Genomic DNA, 18,835 nt, shown 5'->3' on the forward strand with positions numbered 1-18,835 from the left:
ATGCTCTGCAAAATCTAAAATATTTTGAGCATCAATATGACACCACACATGGAAAGTCCCATCCTGACCTGATGTAAGGGGTTGCAATTAAAACATAGGTACACTGAAAATATTGTATGAAATTGTGTTCAGGTTATATGTGCAAAGTGTAGATGAAACAAATGAATTTAAAGTTTACACTTGGTCTCATTCCCAAGATAATCTCCTTACATATTTATATATGCAAATATTAAAAAAAAAACAAGAAAAGAAAAAGAAAATCCCAAACACTTTTGGTTCCAAGCATTTTGAATAAGGGATTTTCAACCTATACAAATTTTCTAAATTGTGCTCCTCTTATTGCTGTTTTTCTGTTTCTGCATTTTTGCTTTAGTGTCTCCCAGCAAATCTTTTTTGCTGTTGTGAATGTTTTTTGAGTCAGTGCTGATAATCTGATATTTGTGACATTTTTCTGAAGAGTGACATGCTGATTCTTAGTCACCAAAGTGTCATCCAGGCGTAGGTGGGCTGAGTCAGAGTGCTTTAACATCATTACTGGGTTTGGATGACTGTCCTTTGATTTGATGGAGTGCTACTTCAGGCTTTTTTAGGTCTTTGGTTTTAAAAAATTAAAAAAAATGTGTGTGTATGTATATATACATATATATATATACACATACACATACATACATACATACACATACACATATACACACATATACATATGATCACAATATTTTTTTTAAAAAAACTGTTTCACTAAGGTCTGATTGACAAAGAGCTGTAGGTGTTTCATGTGTACAACTTGCTGTTTGAAGATAAGGACACTAGCAGATGGTGGTACTTTTATCATTTGATCACAAGGTAAGGATAGACAGAAATTCTCAGTTGAATTCCCTTCCGTCTCAATTATTTAAAGCTGTATAATTGCAAGTCTTATTTTGTTAATATCCATAACTGTATCTGGTGAGAAAGAAGACTTCCTGAAAAATAGGGAATGTCCTTAATTATAAACACAATAAATTAAATGTGAAGTTAGAGTAACTTGTGGGAACAAGTGACTGAGTTCATGAGGATTGGCTGTTAGATTTGGCCCTTAAAAATAATCTCTTTAGATCATTTAGCTGTGCAATTAAACTCTGCATTATAATAAATTTGCATTTAAAATTTTTGTTTAGCATTATCATATTTATTTCAGATCAGTTTTATTGTAAGAGTTGTATCTGGAAAGAAAATGGAGGACCCTTCTTGTAATTGCACACTGTTAATATACAAACTGTGCTCACTTTGATAAGACTTTATAATTTTACCCTGAGAGTTAAAATGGGAACCTGGGATTATTATTTTTTTTATTTTGTTTAACACTGTTACTTCATAACAGTGATTTATATGACTCTTAAATCCTTTGTTAGGAGTTCAGCCCTCAATTCTTACAGCATTTCTAAACAATATGGTGGATGTCTTAGTCAACTAGGGCTGCCATAACAGAGCACCACTGACAGGGTGGCTTAAACAACAGATATTTTCTCATAGTTCCATAGGTTCAAAATCCAAGATCAAGGTGCCAGCAAACTCATTTTTTGGTGAAGGTGCTCTTTTACAGATAGCATCTTCCTTGTGTCCATATGGCCTTTCCTCTGTGTATGTGTGAAGAGAGCTCAATCCTTTGGCTTTTCCTATGAGGCACTCATCTTTTGGATTGGGGTCCCACCCTATGACCTCATCTAATTCTACTTACATCTTAAGGGCCCTACCTCCAAAGACAGTCACATTGGGGTTAGGGCTTCTACCTAAGAATTAGTGGGAACAATTTGTAATAGTGGTTTTTCTAGAAATGCAGCAGTAAAATGTCAAAATTAATTATAAGCTGCTTTAGTGTTCATTATACTGTCTCTCATTCATAACCACACATTTTGTTAAGAATATTAGTCAGATTTATAATGTCATTAGTTTAGCTCCTGCTTATGATTGTGAGAGTCTGCATGAAGTAGAGCTCTCTTGTTAAATCTGCCTGCACTTCTGTGAAGTGTGATGTCATTATCATATGCTTTAGAGATAAGGCCTTGTCACAGTCAGAGATGTTTAAAACTGCAATCTAGAGAACTGCTTTTCAAAAGCTGAGGAAAGATGTTCTTGTTCACAGAGGACATGGTGTAAAACATATGGTCATGCCAATGGCTGCGAGGTTTTAAAATCTATGATGTATAGGAAAAATATTTTTTTAGACATGCCTCTGGAATTATTAAAATAATACAGATTCAAACCTAGTCTTTGTGATATTATAGATTATAGATTTCACAAAGACACTTCAGGGAGATACAGATCCATAATGGTTTTGAAATTGAGACCTCCTTGGGAAGCAAAATATTTCTTGGTTATCCAACCTTGAGTCTATGTACCTTTTGCCCTCTAGGAAGTTTAAAAAAAATTTTTTTTTCCACATTTGATGTAGGGGTTAGGAAAACCAGAGCTATTCTGCTTCTTTCCTGTATATTGAAAGTTGAGGACCAAGGGAACATTTTAAAACTTCAACTGAGTCCACTTTTGTCTTTGATACCAGAATATTCCCTAGAATTTAGAAGATTTCTTATCCATTTGTTTCCAGTCAATTAGATGTGCTAATAAACATACCCCTAACTTTAATAACAAGATGATTTAATTTAATAACTGTAATATTTTGGGAGGCTTAGGTACTTTAGAGTCTTCTCTTGGCTGTTAGCCTGGGGTTGAGGAGGTTTTGCAGTCTGAGGTATGTCAACAATGCCTGCCCTGTCTTCATGTCAGTGTAAGGGCATTGCAATGTGGTGTCCCCCCACCCAAGTAATAGGTCAGAATTCTAACCTTGATGGGGTTTTGAAGTGGGCCCTTTGGGAAGAATTGTCATGAGGATGGAGCCCTCATACATGAGATTAGTGCCTTTATAAGACCAGATCAAGAACTAGCTTGTACTTTTTCTGGTATGAGGATACATGAGAGTCATCTGCAACCAAACTCTGACCATGTTGATCCTACACTCAGACTTCCAGCCTTCAGAACTGAGATGGTTTTTTAGTCACTCAAGTCTGTGGTGCTTTTTATTGCAGCCTGAATTGACTACAAGTCCAGCATAGTCAGTCCCTTTCTTATATCCACGGATTTGAAACACTTGAGGGGTATTGTCTTCCTGGCATGTAGGCAAAATTCAAAGGAAGTGCCCGCAGGAGCCCCTGTTGCTGGGTCCCACTTTTCATTGGACTTCCCAGTTCCTTCCTTATGTCAGGTTCCACCTTCCTGGAAACCAGAGCCTCTGTAAAGCACAGCCAGCCTGCCATGGTCTTGCGCTCATTGCTACCAAAGATATTTGTCTGGTATTCGTGCATGGCTATTCTTGGTAGACTGAGTTGTACAGATGCGGTCTTCACCCTCTAAGAATATAACAATTTAAGAAACACAGTGACATAAAAATGTTATAGTTGAGGTGACATACAAATAAAAAACATGAAAAAGTTGATTTTGTGGAATGTTCTAAAACGAAGAACACTGAAGAACCACTTAAGTATTGTGCCCACTCTGTGTATCATTGGGCGACTGTTTATCAATAGAAGAAGAGGGACATAGAATTTAGGCATAAAGACTGCTGCTTACGAAGATGCACTGGGGAGCTTCACTGGGAACAGAGAAGGGGGCTCTCAGTTTTTATGCTGTATATACGGAGAAAGTTTAGTCTAAACAAAGAATGTACTTTCAGGAAGAGTTGAGAAACAAGATGTGATGAGTTGAAAAGGAATACTGTAAATGTGTCACCTTGGAAGACTTGGAACTATTCTGATTTTTCTTAGAACCTCAAAATCTATTTTGTCCCAAGATTTAGTGATGGAGCTTTTGTAAAAAGTTGAGTTTTCCATCTGCCTTACATTTATCCAAAAAAGACCATAGCATTCTTGAAATGATGGGGCTTAAAAAAATCTTGGCTCTAGGTCCATCATTCTGACCCAGCCTGGATGTCTCACCTCTCAGTGAGGAAGGAGGAACAGGTGTTATATGGGGGTATTTCTTGAAAAGACAGAGACTCTGAAACTTCTTCACGTCTGTCTTTTACTTTGTACCTTTAAATGAATAAACTGGGAGAGATTATAAAGTTTATTTGAAATAAGTTAACTAGTAGTGCTTTCTAAATTGCATAAAGTATAAACATTTTTAAGTTTTTGATACATTTAAATGTTAATGAGGTAATGTGTTCACCCCTTAAAGTTAGGAATGACACTGTGTGGCTTTCTGCAGAGGAGGAACCTCAGAGCCCTGTTCCCTGGTTCCTATGTATAATTTGGTTATAGGCGCACCAAGCTATGTTGATAAGGCATTCTCTCCCTGGCTGCCTCCTAACCTTGGATCATCCAGGAGAGGTCTGTGAAATTAGACCGTAAAGAAAGCCTAGCTGGAGTATTTAGGGCAGCATATCAATGTCTTATTGAATAGGCGCCTTTTAAGCATTGTTGAATCATTGGAGAGACGGCTGCAGCTCTTCATAAATGTGTTATGTGGTTTTGCAGGAGAAAATATTTGCTAATCTGCAGTAATAATACTATATCATTAAGCTAATAAGCCTACAGAAAAGTTTGTAACAATAGGCGTCTACTAAATTGTTATTATGTGGACATTACCTTTGAGCGTTTAGATGTCTCTCTTTGGCTAAGGAGTCTAATTTTGATGCTTTTATCTGTGATTGAAAATTTCAGTTATACCGTTATTACTGTTGCCCAATTGAATAATTTTTTTCAAGAGTAATCATGGCTGTGCGTAAACCACCGCCTGACAGTCAGCAACATATGTCAGGGACTCGCAATTTGGGGCTGGTGAGCTGTTTGTTGCTGTGATACGGTTCTTCCTGCGCGCCCCAGGCTTTGTTTGTGCCAATTTTCTATCATTTAGTATTTGAATAAAGAACTGTTTCCATTTTGCTCATCGTTGTTTTGAGCATTTTCCTTATTCAGTTCCTATACTTTAAAGTCTGCCAACAATCAGGTGATTTGTGGTCACAACAGAAGGTGACACAAAATATCTTAATGTCTTTACCATTGGTTTCTTTGGGGGACACAATAGACTGGATGCTAAAAATCTGGTCCCAGGTACTGATATCTGCCACTTGCTAGTTGTGAGACATTAAGTAACTTAAACCTCTTGGGGTCTTGGTTTCCTCCTGGGCCAGATAGGGGTGATAATGGTGTGCACATAAGAGGGTTGTAGGGATTAAATGAAATAACATATATAAAATACCTACATTGTCCCATAGGAAGCACTCAAAGGTGTCTTGTGAGAGAAATGTTGAAAAGCATGGAATGTGAATTCAGACACACTTCTTTTGATGAATGGTCTTATGTGGTGGCAATCATGAGAAGAAACTTTTTCGTAAACCTTGTTCCTTCAACTCATGCTTATTCTTTAGCACAGAATAGCAGAGTTCTTTATTTGTGATTTGACACCTGACTTGTTAGTTGTATCTGATGAACAATGACTAAAATATTCTTTTAATAAATGGATGTTATTTTAATAAAAATGCGTAAGGGTTGGGGCAGAAGGGTTATGGTGGAGGAGGTGGGTGTGTCCCTAAGAGAGCAGTATCAGGGACCCTTTGATGGAACTGTTTGGTATCTTGGCTGTGGAGGTGAAGAGTTGCCCCTGTGCTTGAAATGACGCTGTGTAGAACAAGGTACGCACAGAGCTACAATCAAACTGGGGAAATCTCAAAAGACTTGTGAATTGTGTTTACATCACTGTGCTGGTTATGATATTGTACTAGTTTTGTGAAATGTTGCTGCTGGGAAAAATGGTAAAGGCTGTCTTAAAACTGCATATGAATCTACAACAATCTCGAAATTACAATTAACAAGCGCATGTGCAGCTCTTATATAAAGTTAACGAATGCTTTTTGTTTATTTTCAGATTGCTTCTGCCTGATTCATACGCAGTGCCATTGGCTTTTGTAAGTTGACATTTCAATTTTTTTTTTTAATCCTTCTTCCCAAAACTTTGTCTTCTCTAATCACACAACAACACATTTCTAGAGGTCCTGGAACAAGATATGGGGCAAAAAAATTTAAATTAGGTTCTTATGTTATTATTTTAAGGTTTATTTTACCTTTTTTAGATGGCTAGTAGGTAACAGATGCGTTGGGGAAGTTTGACCTATCCATTGTGGGCTAGGAGTATCTGTTTCTTGGAGGGACGTCCCTCCAGGGTCATGGTAGGTGGGAACAAAGGGCTGCCTGAGCAGCTAGGGTTGTATGTATGTCCAAAGTTTCTATCCTAAATCATCTTTGTGACATCTTTGATTTTTTGATGAAGAATTGAAATATGCTAAACCAATTTTAATGACATATGGTTTGTTTTTCATCTTAGCAAGAGGTGAGTACCATTATAAAGTAACATAATGAGGACTTGCATTATGGTAATTCCTAAATCAATATTTTGTACATTGTTCTAGCATGTTCTATTGCACCTATTTTGAGGCCACCAGAAAGACATATACCTTTAATACAGTTTTCCTCAGAGTAGCTGCCTCGACATGGTCATTTCCTGGGGTATTAATTGGTATATGGAAAAAGACACTGTGATCATATAAGTTGGGGAAAAACTGAGATAAAATTAAATTAGGCTAGTTTATTTCCAGCAACTGATTTCCTGAAAAGGGCTTTGATTTGTGGTATTTCTCAAACATGTGTCACTGTGCAACCTCTGAGTCACCAGTTATAGCCAGGTGACCACTTCTTCCCCCGCACTTTGGTTACCTCACTGGTAAAAGCCTTCATCATCTGCTTTATTGCCATTGATCCTACCTGGTCTCCATGCTTTTACACTTTCTCCTCTATGACACATTCTCTAAACAGCAGCCAGATAAATTATTTAACTGTAAGTCTGAGGTTACTTTTCTACTCCAATGTCTCTAGTACCTCCGTATGTCACTTAAAGAGGCCGGTCAGCTCTTACCATGATAAGGGGCCCTGTTACCTTGGGCCTAATTTTCTTTCTGGCCTAATCTTTTACAGATCCCCTTCCCTGACTACTTCAGCTATACCAATTCTCTTATTCTTGCATCAGGTTTTACATTTACTGTTCCCCCAAAATAGCCACGTGACTGGCTTCCTTCCTTCAGATGTTCCCTAAATTTTTAGATGATCCCTAAGTTGTCATCTTTTTACTGAGACTTCCCTGACCAACCTATTTCAAGTCGACACCCTCGACTTATCCTCCAAGCCTTTCCTGTGCCTTCATTACTTCACTTTCCTAATCACCATCTGACAGTGCCAGGGGAAAGGTTGCTCAGTGGATACTGTTTGAATGAATGACCATTTCAACTGATTTTATTGAAATGTTATCTTTGACCCCCAAAATTGAGATAGTTTAAACTGTCTGAAAATAAAAACAGTTTTTGAAAATATGTAGGATGCAACTAAAGCAGTGCTTACAGGAAAATTGATAGTATTGAATGAATAGAATAGAAGAAAGCTCTAAAACCAATAAGGTCGGTTTTGACTTTGGGAAATTTTTTAAAAAAAGAAAAATCTAAAACAAGCAGAAGAAAATAAATAATAAAAATTAGAGAAGTTAACAGAGTTGAAGTCAGGAAAAGAGTGGGGAAAAAATCAGTAAAAGGAAAGGCTTTGAAAAGATCAATAAAATGATCAAGTTTTAACCAAATGAAAAGAATACACAAATTATTAGAAATTGAAGGGGGGTTATGTTACTGATGCCATGCGTATTTTAGGACTGATAAACGAATATGATAAACAACCCCAAGCCCCTAAATTTCATAAGTCAGATAAACTAGACCAATTCTTTGAAATACAAGCAACCAAAACTCACTCAAGGAGGAGTAGGTAACCTGAATAGCTTTATATCTATTAAAGAAATTCAGATAATAGTAAAACAGTCTGCATGGAAGAAACCAGCAGACCCAGATGGTTGTACTTATGAATTATAAACAGTAACCCATAGGACAAAAAAAGAATCAACTAGCATTGAGATGAACTATCAAATACATACATACATACATACATACACATTTATATACACACACACACACACACACACACACACACACATAAATATACATATACATACCCGTGCGAGAGGCAAGGGATAAATGGAAAAATCTCTACCTTCAACCTGATTTTCCTATGACTCTAAAACTCCTCTGAAAGCTAGCCAATTAAAAAATCAAAGGGGAAATTAATATTATGAACTAAATGAAAAATTTCTAAATAACTAAAGCAGTACTTAGAGGGAAATTTAGGTATATAGACCTAAATTAGAAAAGAATGATCTCAATGACTCAATGTATGGGTTTGTCACATGTGTCTTCAGGTATATGTCTTGCATGAGAAACCATGTTTGTTTCGTGTTGTCAGAGAAGGCAGAATTAGGGATGGTTACCAAAAGACAAATCTCAGTTCTTTATAGGAAAGAAAAGATCATGAAGCTTCCCCAACTACAGGCTAACTTCCTTTAGTGAGACATATTCCCTTGTACATTCTGAAAAATTCTTTGCAACTACTTCTGAAATAAATGACAGTAAGGAAAAATATATTTCTTAGAATTAACAGTCTGTAATTAACATGCATATTTAAGATATGATATTGTTAAGTAGCTAGTGTAATGCAAGAATGAGCAGTAACTTTTAAAAATCACAGAACTAGTTTGGGGATATAGCTCAGTGATAGGGTGCTTACCTAGCATGAATAGGGCCCTGGGTTTGAACCCTAGCATTACAAAAAAAAATAATAATAATAATCCCAAACCTATAGAATTAGAAGGCACTTAAGTGACTTAAATGGTGTTTATTCAGACAACAGAGGCCTCAGCTCTCTGCCTCTTTAGTGGGAATGCCTTAGATGTATTTACAAAAGGGGAGAAAGGGTCCATTTAAGTTTGCAAATGAACAAAAGCAGTGATGAAGAACTAAATCCCTGAATGATATATTCAGAATTCACAGAAAAATTTTAAGCTCAAGGATAATCAGGAATATACCAGAAGGACATCCGTATTAGCTAAACGGTTCAATAAATGTCACCTCCTCTCCAAAGATTTTTCTGATTCTCTCAGACTCTCTGTCTCTGCCTGTGTTCCCATAGCAATCTGTACACCCTATACTATAACATCTACATGCCACTGTCCCCTGATAGGGCGTTATAAAAAAATGAGACGTGGAGTGAAAAATGAAACTTGCTGTTGGCCACAGCAGTCTTTTCTTGTGCTGGAAAGTTTATCTGTTGTTTTAGTGATGAGAGGCTCAATCGCAAGAAGATATGTGTAAAGCACCATCCACATACAACAAATACTATTCCCCTCCCCACATCATGTAGTAAGTCTGTGAATTTCTTACTGTTATCAATGCATTTCTACTTGAAATGATAAAATGGCAAAAAGTAAAGCTGAATTGTACAGAAACCACACTGCTGTTTTATAGCAAAGATTTGCCTTAAGTAAATTTTAAAAAGGATACTTCAATTAGTGTTTCTATTTTGTAGTTTCTCTTTATAACAGTTTGATTTGGGCTCATTAGATGGTCCCTATTAAATCCTAGACTTGAGTGCTAAACTTTTAAGGTGAGAGGGCATCATGCAATCTAGGTGCTGAGAGTTAAATTTTATGTCTTTCTGAAAAGGAAGAATATTTTCTCAAATTTTACATGGATTTGATTTTCAACATTGATGATAGTCACCATATGCTAACATGGTATAGGTGCTTTATACAGTTATCTAATATGGTCCTCTGTGAGCCCAGTGAGAGAAGGGGGTATTAGTCCTCTTTTATAGATGGAAAACTGGTCCACTGAAAATATTGTTAATTGCTTTATTTCTAAAATTAGTAAATGGTGACAGTTTTGGTCCTGGAGATTAAATCCAGGGGTGCTTGACCATTGAGCTACATTCTCAGTCCTTTTTATTTTATTGTGAGGCAGGGTCTCACTGAGTTGCTTAGGGCCTCACTAAGCTGAGGCTGTTGTTAGAAATTGCAATCCTCCTACCTCAGCCTCCTAAATTGCTAGGTTACGGGTATCGCTAGGCCCTCAGCCTGTGACAGTACTATTTAAATGTCAATCCTGACTCCAGAGTTCCATGTTCTTGAACACTACCTCGCTGAATAAGAGTGGCATGAAACATTAGACTTAAAATTGACTAGATTACTTAAAGGAGTTATGGCAAGAAAAGTTTAGTGAATAGTCTATCCACAGTACACAGTAGCCAGGGTAAATGGAAAGGGCATGGGGTTTAAGGACAGAACACTTTGAGTTTTAACTCTGCTGGTTAGTTCTGGGACTTTGGCAAATCCATTTGCCTCTCTTGAGCCTATTTTTTTCTCATTCAAAAATAGATTAATAAAACCATCTACCTCAGCTGGTTGTGGAGAAGATCAAATTGAAAATATTTCTAAGTGCTCTGTAAATGCTTCTGAAAGATATATAAATGAAGCGATGAGTATATTTGGTCATTTGCCACAGACTTTCTTTAAGTGATGAATTTTCTGAGTGCTTTTAGAAAATAATTTGATTTATGGGAACTTAGCGAGTTTCCAGAGAACCTCTTTTGAATCACAGAATGACCTATGATTATATAAAGAGGTTGTCTTTCTTCAATGAGACACACAATGCTTATTTCCCAGTACCTTGTTAAGGGAATTTTTGACAGATATTTGTCTCCATTTTGGAAGATAGGCTGAATGTGTCCCCCAAAGCCCAAAGTGGGTGGATAGCAGAGTTGGCTTTATAATTCCTAATTGGATGTTCAAACCGCCTTTGTCGCAAACTACCTTTCTTGTCCATTTTAGAATTGTGTATTTTCTAAGATCATTTATGTCCCAGCTTGGAAATAAGTGAAAGTTTTCTTTCTCCTTGAGACCTGTTGAGCCTCCTCTACAAAATGGCAGCCAGAGATGGCTAATCAGTGAATTGATACCTTGAAGGTCTCTGATGATCCCTCAGGTCAGTCCTGAGGCTTACAAATAGGTGTGTGGAAGGTTGTGTTCTTCCACAAGGAATGAGCTCTCCATACCTTTCATTCCAATATTGTTTATTTTCTTTTTGGGTTAGGAATTTTGAGACTTAATCCATCTATTACCATGTTTACTCAGGATGAGTGACAGAAATGGAATAGAGCATAAGGAAAGGAACACATTTTATTACAGGCTTTCCTGAAAGCAGTGTCAAAGAAGCCATTCGGAATTCAGGGGCAGCTTCAGGAACCTTTTAATTATATTTGTTCAGTGTAGGTAACCAGTCGAGATAATTTGTTTTCTTTCTGATTCCGTCTTGCTGACCTCCCTCACTCCCACAAACACACACAGCCCTTTATACACTGGCTCTCATTTAGGAGCTTAGGTTACCGGGTTTAGGTGATTCTCTGGATCAAATTTTTTTTTTAAAAAAGAGAAAAAAAAAAAAAACCCTCACGGTTCTTTCTTGGTTCCATTTTGTTTTGCAAACAGCATTTATGCAAATTAACCTTTACCTTAAATTGAGGGGCCTTCACTGCAGATCACCCCTTAGAGAAACCTAGAAAGTACAGCTTTGGGTTCATCACACAGCAATAAGCTACTGGTATACCCGGTCAGCTGCTGGTTATAAGAGATTAGCTTTACCAAGGTAGTGAACTGATAGGAGCTTCACCCACAGCCCTCCTGTAACACTACTGTGACAGTTAGACTAGGAATAAAGATTCCAGATCCTTTGGGTCCTGTGACATGAAAAACATTGCAGATTGTTCAGCGAGACTGAGATTGTCCCTTGTGAGGTTGCAGGGTGGAGGAAGAAAGGGAGAGTGAGAGGGAGAAGTTTATTTATGGAATGTCAGGGGGCCATTGAGGCTCAGCAGGCCCTAGAAGCAGAGGACTTCCCTCAGTGCTTGTTTTCTCCCTCTGACCTTGGATGAACTAGTGCACAGTATATTATGCCGGTTGATTGTGCTGGTTTGTCATGGTTAGCATTCTGGACTGTCACTGGAATGTAGGAAACGGATGAATTTGAATTGAACCATGCGGTGGTCCGCTGGGCCCTCTTGGAGTCTCAAGGAGACCTGTCGCTGTTTGTCTGGGCTGGGCCTAATGAAAGCAATGGAGGGAGAGAGAGGTGGGCCTTTGATCTCTTTGTTGCAGCTGCTCCCTGGGAACTCACTGAAATCAATGCCCTGTTTTCCTGAAGGAATGAATGGCTCTGCCTAACTAGCTTTGTGAAGCCCTGGGGAATTCACTGCCTCTGTTTATTGACAGCTGAAAAGGAGCACATGGGGTGGAATAGACCTTCTTGTGAAAACCAGGCACAGGGAAAATTAGACCTCAATTTAACACAGAGGAATTTGGAAATTCACCCCAAAGGAGACGGGAGTTTCTCATGCTTACATTAGAATGACTCAAGTTTGGGGCTAGTGTGCAATGAACAATGAAGGTTTTGTCACAACTATGTTATAAGTAGGAATATGGTATGCATAATAAATGATGTTAAGTAGAAGTTGACTCAACACCCCCCTTCTTTTTTTTAAACCCAGACATAGAGAAAGACAAATATGAACCATGATATAATCAGGCGATGCTTTTATTTTTGCTTTAGGAAGAAAAATTTTTAAATAAGCCTTCATATTATATTCAAATCCTCTAAAATGAGTCTTTCATTTATGTTTCAAAACATCTTCAAACTTGGGATCTAAGTTCCCCTCATGCTGTGATTCATGCCACTCCGTATTGTGTGCATTTCATGGGAATATTGCTATGTGGCATTTATTTTTCAAAATTTATACTCTTGGGATATTGTAACTGAAAGTCTGTGTCAAACATAAATGAGATTGATAAATAGACCAGGATAGCACCCGACATCATAAATCTTAAAATTAGCACCTTCCTTTTCAAAACTAGTAAAGAAAAAGTCTTGAATTCATCACAAGGAAAAATCACCATCCCTCACTTGCTTGATTTCCCAGGAAGAATTTATGGCTTCTTCCTTTGGCCCCAGCCCTTTGTGCACACCTCGGTTATAGCACTTAACACATTGCCCTGTAGCTCTTTGTTTAAATGTATTCTTTTAGCTGGAAGTAAAGCAGCTGTGCTGTATTCATTTTTATATCTCTGAGCCTAGCAAAGCTCTTGGCTGTAAGTGTAGCTGGATGTGTGGCGATTGACGGCTCCCTGAACATTCCTTTGAACACAGTTACTTATCCAGGCTTCAACTGTGAATACTAAATTTTAGGAAAACCTGATTAGTCTCTTGTCACTTGATCAGCACTATTGCTTTTTAAAAAATCTTTCCTTTATGGAGAATTATTAAAACAATTTTTTGGTGTGGCAAGTTTGTTGGGCAGTCCATCAACCTCTAGAAGAAGGCATTAAAAGTGAATGGCATTATCCTTTTCAGAACCAGGCTCTCTGCTCAATTATTCTTTTCTAAAAATAAACCTCAACGTAATGCTTAGATACATTCATTTAGAAGATGAAATAGCTTGTAATGAAGAATTTTGTAGACTTTCACTTGACCAAATTTAGTGATTTGGTGATTGAGATGGATAAAGCTTCCATGTTGTATGGCTTAATTCTATGATATAATGTTAAATAATGCAAAATAAAACATCCTTTGGCAATTTCTTTAATCAGATTTACTACCACTGTGTGCTATGAATTCCTTATCAAAGGAAGCAAAGGCTGACTACTCTGATTTCACAGGACCCTAGGACAAACCCGATTTCTGAGCTATTCTCAGGTTACAATTTCTTTTTTAAGCCTGAGCTTAAGTGGGGAATAGTTCTCAGCATTCTTTAGGAAAATAATATCTTAAAATCATAATGGAAATGTTTAGAAGATGTCGGGGGGTGGGGGAGTAAGCACACAGGCTGGCCAGAACTTTGCCCCCTTGTCATTTTTTTTTTAACCACCAAGATTATCTTTTTAAAGAAATGTATTTGGATTTTTATTTTGATTAAAGGTAGAGATGAAATTTGAAATAGAGGTGTACAGATCTGTGCACTGTGATGGGAACTCTGTAGGGGAACAGATTCACGCGGTTGTAGGAAGAGGGTCCATTGAGCAGGTTGTCTCACTGCTGAGATCTGAGATTCCTTCCAAAATAGGAAAGTACCATGGCAGTGAGCATTGGTAGACTCTCACCTCCTTAAGCACTTAGTTGTAGATAAGAAAGCATTAAGCATAGCACTTAGCTTTTATAACTGGCTGCTTAGTTCTCCCAGTTTTGGAAGTAATTTTGTGTGACATCATACCAAAGTAGAGTAGAGGGAGGAGAAGGAAATGAAGCCACACTTTTCCATTTGATAATTTAGCTTTCAGCATGAGGTGTGTCTTCATCTGCATCGGTAGAGCTACATCCAGACCAAGGCAGCGACTGCCACTAAAAATTGTGTGCTTGCTCCGTTTGTAGAATCAGAACTTCAACTGAACTTCAACTTTTGTGCATCTCCACAAAAGAGCCTTCTCCCTATCCCCCAATATCCAAGAAATAATTTCAAGGAATTTAAGGGTCAATCCCTCAACATAGGTTTGGAGATCAACATATAATTGGTCTCTATGCTTATATGTGCATTATTCCACTTAAACAAATTTTCCAGTAGAAAGATGCCAGATTCTTTCCTCTTAGATGGCTTCTCATCTGTCCATACTGACTTGCTCACGTAGCTGGCCATGGTGGCCTGCGATCCAGCTACTCAGGAGGATGAGGCAGGAGGATTGCAAGTGTGAAGCTAGCCTGAATGACTTAACCAAGACCTTGTCTCAAAAAGTGAAAAGAACTGGGAATGTAGCTCAGTGGTAGAGCACCCCTGGGTTTAACCCCCAGTATTGGGTGGGCGGGGGGGACAGGATGTAGTCATTGACAATGAGACACCTTTCTTACCCATTAGGTTGGGTTAAAAGAAATGCTATTCTGAAATATAAAATTATTTAAAATTAGATTATATGTAAGCTATATGGATGGCCTGGATATTATTACCATAAAAACCTTCTGTAATAACTCAGTATCTAATTTTTGCAATTAATCATCAGTACTAATGAGGCTATTAAAACAGTATGTGTTTGGTTTAAATGTTTACTTTGCAGCTTTGCTTTATTGGCTTTTTTTAGTGTGCCATTTTTCACCAAGGAAAGACCTCAGCTAAATAAAAGAAAAATAACTTGGCTCGCATTCAAATTATTATACCTGTAGCATTCATAAAATTCAGATTAGTAAGGTTTTTCTATTCAAAAACCAAAAACTAATAACAGCCTTCTAGGGCCATGCATAAATGTAGACCTTCCAGAGGACATTGCGAGGTTGTTACTTCAATTGCATTGGACTCCTGGTTGGTAATGAATTTATATCAAGGTAAGGATTGACGGGTTTGAGTTATTATTTATATATTTCCTGTCTTTGTTATTTTTACAGGAAAATATCTTTTTCAGTCTTTAAAAATTTCACTCTTGCCTGTCCTCCAGTTGTCCTCCCATCTCTCTCCTCCTGAAGTGAATCGCTGGATATCTTACGGTCAAGTGCAGTCCTCCAGGCTTCTTCCCTATAGGACTAGTCTTGAATTTGAAAAAATATTGGAGTTACACTGTGTTGGGGTGTTTTGTTTTTGATTTTGATATTTTGCCTCTTGGTGGCCTGTGTCCTTCTCCAGGCATTCTTAGTTGGCACTCTGAAAAGTTTCTCATTATCCTCTCGTTTCCGCTTGAGGCTACGACATATTTTCACTTCAGGTCTCTGAAAAATAATGGCATACCCATGCGTGTTTCCTGCTTGCCAGACACAGTGCAAATAAACACCGTACTTGAATTAACTCATGGAATTCTCAAAAGGTTCTTATGATGTAGGTGGTTGATTATCTCCATTTCACAGGTGAGAAAGCCGAGGTAGAGAGATTGAACAAATTACGTGAGGTTTCTTAGTGGTTCTAGGTGACACCAGGATTTAGATCTTGTCTTTCTGACATCATAACCATGCTCTTGACCACGTTGTTTACTGTATCACCACTCTCACATGAAAAACCCTTTCTTATGACTTAAAGGCATGCCTCTGGAATATTGCCATATGGTACTAGGGCATTTAATGGAGAGGCTTTGACCTTGGCAGTCTGGAGCTCCTATTCTGCTTACATGGTCTATTATAGTTCTCTTAATGCTTCCTTTTAACATTTTGCTCATGTTTTCCTTTAGGGTTGCTCTTAGGTCTGACGTGGCCTCTGCTTCAGGTCACGTCTAAAACTCATCCATTCCTGGCATATAGAAAGGTAAGTGTGCCTTCTCTCAGCCCTGGGATGCCTGCATCCTCGACTCTTCTGGGGCTAGTTGTGACTGTGCTCATTCTCTCCCTGCCTCAAAGCCCATACCAGAGCCTTTCCACCTTTGTACAGAGGGGGATATGATGTTCTGGAAAACACTTCCTGTCAAAGAATTTGTATTCAAGGAACTTGAGGGAAAATGGATTGTGTGATAAGATTAGGAACTTATGAAACCCTATCTTTAAAAACCAAGAGAACATGATAAAAACACCGTTGCTATTTACTCACAATATGTTAGAAATAATGGGTATTGTACAGATGATTTGTAAGGTATCATGATTTGCTTATTAGAAACTTTGTGATCTTCCTCTCTTATGTATGTGTGTGTGTGCGTGTGCTCATATACATGTATTTTTTGTTTTTTTTTTTTTTGTTTTTTTTTGTACAGTACAAACACTAGGAACAAATTAGGGTGTTATCCTTCATTTAGAATTCTATACCAGATATGTAACACATAATTCAAAGTCTCTAAATCATCCTCCCAAAGTCATAATGTGGGTTGATTCTTAGTTTGCATATCTTCTCTCCAAACTTACTGAAGTTGTGAAGTAGGTAGTTCAGGTGTTTATTTGAAGGAATTCATGGTTGGCAGAGTCCCCATTATACAGTAGAAGTTTTTATTTCTTATTTTCCACATTCATGTGGAGATTGACTTGTTTTAATCGCTCATTTCAAGATAATGATCCCTAATTCTAGCTTTAAATGTCCTATCCAACATTTTTGTGGTTTTCCCCCATAACATGTATCAGTTCTACGTCCAGCTCATTCCCCCTCAAGCCCCTTTCACCCTTCCCTTCCCTTGTTTTGCAGCTTTTGTGCTATTGCTCAACCATAACTCTTGGCCTCTTTCCATATGTGTTTTTTTTTTTTGCAAAATGTCCCTGAGGCCATATTTTATAATCCCAGTCTTCTATGTAAGTTTTCTTATAATCTATCTTCCATTCTATTTCCCCTGCAAAACTCTCACTAGATGAACCACTTCCCCCTTTATTGTATGTTCTTGAGGCTAACTTCCAGAAAGGCCCACAAGCACCTCATGTGGAAGGCTGAGGACAGTATTATTTGTTCTCATTTAAATTCATACCCTGCTCTCCAGATGATTCGAACCGGTCCACTTCCCCACCAACACATTCTTCTGAAGGAGAAATTTAACAAAATCTAGAAATGCAGAGATAATAATACAAAGTTCTTTTCAAGCATGTGTGGCCATGGAGTGGTGATCCACATTAAAGAAAGATGATTGAGTCCATCATTTATGCTCTGCTTACTGTTAAGTACATTGTGTCCAAAATAAGTTGTTTGTAATTGTGAGCTCACCTGCTGTGTAGAATCACTTCTGACACTTATTCACAGGCCACATCTGCTTTGTACATCTACTTTGGACTCTGTGCTTGTCATTGTGCCACTCTGTGTACACATATAACATACTCTTGCAACAGCTCTGCAAGATAGATCAATGTCCCCATTTTATGTCAAAGGAGACTTGGGCTTAGGAAGTCCACTTGGCTGAGGTCACACACCTTCCAAGTAGCAGAGGATATTTCAAACTCAGTTTTTCCCCTTGTACCACAGTGTCCTTCTGAGGTTGCATCTAGAATACTGGAATGTGGTTAGTCCTTTAATCCTAAAAGCACAACCTGGTATTAGTAGAATGCGCTTCCCACACAGTGGAAGAAGTAGAGTAAAATGCATCATTTTATCACTTTTTAGGTAAGGAATGTTATTATCTAAGGAATATTAAAACTTCTTCCCTTCTCTATGAGCAAATAGACAAATAAAAAGTAAAGAGAAAAACAGTTGGGATCATAATAGAGAAGAATGTTTAATATTATTAAAAATTAGCCAATAAAGCACATTCTCCATCTATCTTCAAGTTAGTGCTAACGAGTATGCATGTTTATGCTAAAACAAAGAGTACTTCATTTGGAGAATAAATTGATCCACTATGTAGCATGTACCAAGGTAATATTTTTCTTTTTTGTTTCAGCAGAAATTAAAAAGGTTCATAAAACAAACACTCCCCATGTAAACTGAGACCACATTAGGATCACAGTCATTTTACGTTGTTTCCCTAAAATGGTTCTTATTTGCCTCATCCAATCAACTCGTGTGTATGAGTTTGCGAGTTCTGACTTAGGGAGGATTTAAAACTTTCTGAGAACAGTTTTATAGAGAAACCTAAGTTCAGTTACAGCTTTTTATTCTTTTTGTTCACAATTTTGTTAGTAGTTTTTTGTTGTTGTTGTTTTGTTTTGCCATGAGGATTACAGTGTATCCATTTTAATGTATTTAACTGATAAATCCAGGAGAATAGTCTGTGTGTGCTGTCTGAAGTCTCCATCTATAACATAGGCCTTAACTTACTGGTGTCCTGCTTAAAGAACTTTCAATGGTTCTGATTAGACAGGTCTCTGGGTTGCAGTTGACAGAAACTAATGGGAACATTAAAGAATTCCAAACAGGCAAGTGACAGGAACATATTTGCATGTTAGAAGAATCACTCTGACAGCAGCTTTGTGATTAGAATGAAGGAGAGCCCGTCCAAAAACAGCCTGGGGAACAAGTATGGATGT

General features: G+C 37.7%; 1 protein-coding gene across 2 annotated transcripts in view; it reads left to right on the forward strand.

The window, feature by feature from the left end:
- Plagl1 (PLAG1 like zinc finger 1) overlaps window positions 1–18,835 on the forward strand; it is a 50,909-nt gene that overhangs the window by 10,999 nt on the left and 21,075 nt on the right. For both annotated transcript variants that reach the window (XM_077801792.1, XM_077801793.1), the window contains exons 3-4: window positions 5,899–5,938; window positions 16,138–16,211. The gene's annotated coding sequence lies outside the window, so the exon portion shown is untranslated. The remainder of the gene's footprint in view (window positions 1–5,898; window positions 5,939–16,137; window positions 16,212–18,835) is intronic.

The sequence above is a fragment of the Urocitellus parryii genome, chromosome 8 (assembly GCF_045843805.1).
Source record: "Urocitellus parryii isolate mUroPar1 chromosome 8, mUroPar1.hap1, whole genome shotgun sequence".
NCBI classification, from domain to species: Eukaryota; Metazoa; Chordata; class Mammalia; order Rodentia; family Sciuridae; genus Urocitellus; species Urocitellus parryii.